Below are 4,870 nucleotides of genomic sequence, written 5' to 3' on the forward strand. Positions count from 1 at the left end.
ACTTTTGCAGATGTTAGCATTTTAAAGCACACTGGAAGTATATGTGTTTTTGCGCACACTTGGTTGGAGAACTGCATTGCAACTTTCAGAGTGTCTGAGAATGGCTTTGTTTTAGTTCCCCTCAATTCCTTGAATGGAATGGGGTTTCCTTCCCCAGTCTCTGTTCCTGCATACCTGAATAAGAAACGGAGACACATTCGTCTGAAGAGATTGAGTTGCTGATGCTCCGGCCGTCCCAGAGGGGTTGAGAGAAGACAGATCCATCGCTCCATTCCCAGATCATATTCTGGAGAGAGAGAAGGAGAAAGGAAGGTCTTGTGACAAAAGGGTAATGCAAGCCCATTGCTCCCCACATCCCCAGAGAGGACACAGCTGGGGAATCAGCACAACTGACAAGGCCAATGAGTTGGTTTGAGTCTCCAGCGGCTGGAGCCATAAAAATAAAAGGGGGCTGACAATTAGTACGGTTTTGGGCAGAATCTGTGACTTTATTGATAGTGCAATGAGAGTTAGGAAGCAGGAAAGGCAATGAGGATCTGAAGCTGGAGTTCCAGAACCTCCCACAGAGCCACTCTGAGAAATAATCCCATCTCCAAATGGGATTTGACGTTTGAGGAAGGAAGTGGTTTCAGAGGGAAGTGTGAGCAGGTGAGCTACATCTGAAGGACCTCAAGGGAGGTGAGGAGCTCGTACAGTCAGCATCTTCAGAGAGTCCTAAAGGCACCTACCGAGGTACGACGGTCAGCTGCCAGGCCGATCCAGACGCTGCTAGGGCCATATAGTCGCAGGTAACTGTAAACCACATTTGCTTCCCTTGCAGAAAGAATGGAGGCCAGCTGGAACCCATGTCTCATCTGGCAGCTGACCTGCAGGGAGAAGAAAGGGGGAAACCAGTGATGCTGCCCCCAGCCAGGATTCCCAAGGAGTCGGCCCTTGCTCTTCTCTCTCTCTCTCTCTCTCTCTCTCTCTCTCTCTCTCTCTCTCTTTTCACAACTCCTTTTTTATTATTGCAAAGTAAATACATCAATACCAAACCATGCATAAAGAACAATATAAAGGGGGGGAAATAAAGAAGAAAAAGGGGAGAAATGCAAAGAAAAGTAGACAGTAAAAGAATAAAGAAAAGTATAATATTTCAATACAATAAACACTATTTTACAAAATAATAGTAGTAATAGACTTCCATCACTCTCACAACATTTCCTTTCACATTTAATATTTTATCTGTATTTCAGTATTATTTCATCTTAATATATAGATATGCATATATGTATGTTTCCCCTTTTCCATTCTCAAGGGTCATTCTAGGCACAGCCAAATTTTTACATTAGAACCTTGTCTTTCTAAATAATCATTCAAGCGCTTCCATTCCTTCTTGATTGTAATCCCTGGGTTTAGTCTTATTATGTTCGTCAATTTGGCCAGTTCCAAATATTCACATAATTTACATAACCATTCCTCTTTGGTCGGGACCTGGTTACCCTTCCAGTACTTAGCCACCAGGATTCTCGCCACAGAAAGAATTTAGTATTTTCTCTAGAAATATCACTATTCAATATTCCCAAAAGGTATGTTTCTGGTCTTTTGCTATGTGAAGTTCTTAGTAACTTTATTCTTTCTTCTCATTCCCCCTGGTGAAACTTACCTCGGCATCTTCCCACGAGCGGCTGGAGCTAAAATACTGGTAGCAGTACTTTCTGTAGAAGATACCTCCTGCAGGGCAGTGAGCGCGAGCGCTCTGGGTGCGATTGGCGGCACCTGTGAGGAATTGGATTGAGACTGGAATAGATCCCCCAGACCACCAACCCTTTCCTTGACAGATGGAGCCCCTCGAGGAAGCCCTGGCGTTAGGAATTGGGAGGTTCCTTCTGGCTCTTTCCAAACTAAGCTTTCCCCCTTGACCTGACACCAGCTCACACCCCTCTTTATGGGAACCCAGACGTTATTGCCAAAATGGTTGCAGCACAGTGTTGTCTATGCAGCTCCAGCAGGGGCTTTTCCACATCTGATTTGTGATATAATAATAATAATAATAATAATAATAATAATAATAATAATAATAATAATAATTAATATTTCATTTATACCCCACCCATCTCCCTGGGTCCCCCCAGCCACTCTGGGCAGCTTCCAACAAAACACTAAAATACAATAACCTATTAAACATTAAAAGCTTCCCTAAACAGGGCTGCCTTTAGATGTCTTCTAAAAGTTTGGTAGTTATTTTTCTCTTTAACATCTGGTGGGAGGGCGTTCCACAGGGCGGGCGCCACTACCGAGAAGGCCCTCTGCCTGGTTCCCTGTAGCGTGGCTTCTTGCAGCGAGGGAACCACCAGAAGGCCCTTGGAGCTGGACCTCAGTGTCCGGGCTCAACGATGGGAGATGCTCCTTCAGGTATACTGGACCGAGGCTGCTTAGGGCTTTCAGCACTAACACTTCTGCCCCTTCTACTAATGCTCACCTTCTGCCAAAGGGTTCAGGATCAGGCAGCCCAACAGGCAGAGTCCAAAGTAGACCACTTGCCCCATCTTCTGGTTCTCCTGGGAAAAGAAAGTGTCAGCAACATTCATCCCAGCGAAGGGCCTGGCATTTCCAGAAATGATGGGTCCATTGTGTGGCGCAGGGTGTGTGTGTGTATTTTTTGGGCTTTGAGCTTGTGATCATTCAACATTCAAAAAACAGGCAATGCTAAGTTGCTTATAAGACCCAAACTATCTCATCTGCTTTGACGACATCAAATATTGCTGCAGCACAGCAGCCAGGTTCAGGATTTTCCAAGTCATACGAAAAGCAAAGTTAGTTGTGTTGCAGTTTGTAAGAAAAATCTCCAGATGCTTTTGGGGGCAATACTATTTTGAACACCAGGACCCTAAACTGGAAGAAGAGGCTTTTACACCCCCTGAATATGGTACTTTATTCCACAAGAGAACATCTACTGGGAAAAGTCACCCAGTTTGTTTCTGGATCACCTAAAATTAATTCCCGCCTTTGCTAATATACAGACTGCCTCTTTCCCCCCCTTTCTGCCTCTCTTTTCTACCTTTCGGGGGACAGAGAGAGACCTGGGGAACAACAACCAGTTCTTGTGTTTCCAGAGAAGGGGGAACAGCCACAGTTATGTGTCTTTCTCCTCAGTGGAACAGCCCAAAATGGTCGGCTTACCCTGTGTCTTGGTTCTGCACTGAGGTTATGGGGCTCAGTGTGGGATCATACAAGCCTTTGCAGGCAGCGGCGGAGCAAGCCAATTGGGCACCTGGGGCGGCGTGCATGCCCTGCGCCCAGGGGCGGGGCCAGCGGCCCATGGGACTGGGCAAGCCAGGGCAGGATGCTCCATGGAGCCTCCGAGGAATCTGTCAGTCTTGCGTTCGGCCGAGCTATTCCTCCGGTCGAGCCCTCCGATGTTGATTAACGACCTGAGCCTTTGATGAGGCTCCAGGCACGTTCCCCCATTACGCAGAGTATACAGCAGCATGTGGAAGGACGAGAAATATGAGCTACATGCTAAGAGTTTTATTTTCTAACTACGCAGACAGAAAAGAAAAATACATCCTCTCTCTGTGAGAGCAGAGAGGCAACTGGGACAAAGGAACAGGAAACCAGTAATATAAACATCCGTCTCCCGTGAGACTTCCAACAGCCTGGAGTCTCTGGAATGTAAACAGAGTCTTGTGACTCCAAGCGCTGCACAGTGGCCATAAGTAGAAACCTATCAGAATCTGCCTGCCTCCTCCCATTCAGCAGCCCTACAGCTGAGGGGGAGGCAGCGGGCGGACCGTTTGGGGCAGCATGGAGCCTGTGGGTGCCCAAGCCACCGTGTCACTCCCAGGAGAGATGCGTGGTTCAGGCATGCTGCAAGCCCTCCGGTGAGTGCCGCATGCCATTTTGTCACCCCCCTCAGTGGTGACACCCGAGGCGGACTGCCCCCACCGCCCCCCTTCCTCCTCCCCTGCTTGCAGGGATTCAGTCTTTGTGTTTCAAGCTTTTTTTTTGCCACCCCCAAGCCCTGCCCAGTGATGCCGGAGAACTCTGCCCAATACAGAAAAGGAATCGGAAATTGCTATAGCTCCTGAGATGGTTTGTGGTCAGCAACAGCAACCAGTAAAGCAAATGTGATCAATATTAGTCCACATCGCAGTAATTTTTTTTTTAAGTTCACAAACGATATGAAACTATGTTTGTGAGGTTTTCGTTTGTTTTTCTTTTACATTGCTTTGATGTTTCCTTCACATTGGCATGGATGTAAGTTGCATAAATAGTTACACAGCTGATGCTAAACATTGGACGGCGAGAGGAATGACAAAAACTGAGACGGAACTGCAGCAGAATGGAAACAAGTCTGCTTGCAAGGAATGCAGGCTGTAATGGAAATCGCTGCCATCTTACATTCCCAGTCCTGCCCCGTTCCTGCTGGCCCAGAAGGGGTGCCCATTCCCTTATTGGCTTGCTCTTCCTTCCAGTAAAATACATTCTAGGCCAGTGGAGAATCCTTTTCTCCCCAGAGTCTGTGGCGCTGCTGATCTATTTTCTCGAACCGTTTCTCTGCTAGGAAACGCAAGACTGTTTTGAGGGTTGCAAAGGCAAAGAGGTAGATGGGTCTCACCTGCGTCCTTCTCTCCTACTATCTTGCTGTGGCTGATCTGGAGTCAAGGGCGATTCTTGCAGCCTGTGCAAGGTGCTGTCCACCCCATGGCATATTTATAGGAAGAGGACAATGCAGAAGGGAGACTAAGGTGAAGCCAACAAACCCTACACAACTGACCACAAAGCAAACAGGGTGGGGTGATGAGCCATTGGGTGTCTTTTCATGAGCCTGACAGATGATAAGTGAAGGTGTCAAGTGGTCATTAGCCCAGGGAGAAAGGGTGGGTTT

At 47.3% G+C, this 4,870-nt stretch overlaps 1 long non-coding RNA gene across 1 annotated transcript; it reads right to left on the reverse strand.

The window, feature by feature from the left end:
- Positions 1-1,646: 1,646 nt before the first annotated feature.
- LOC114605979 (uncharacterized) lies at positions 1,647-4,670 on the reverse strand. Its single transcript, XR_013394479.1, has 3 exons — positions 4,601-4,670; positions 2,462-2,540; positions 1,647-1,758 (listed from the first exon to the last, which is right to left on the reverse strand). It is a non-coding gene; the product is annotated as an uncharacterized LOC114605979 (long non-coding RNA).
- Between the last annotated feature and the right edge of the window lie 200 nt (positions 4,671-4,870).

The sequence above is a fragment of the Podarcis muralis genome, chromosome 10, assembly GCF_964188315.1.
Source record: "Podarcis muralis chromosome 10, rPodMur119.hap1.1, whole genome shotgun sequence".
Lineage (NCBI taxonomy): Eukaryota > Metazoa > Chordata > Lepidosauria > Squamata > Lacertidae > Podarcis > Podarcis muralis.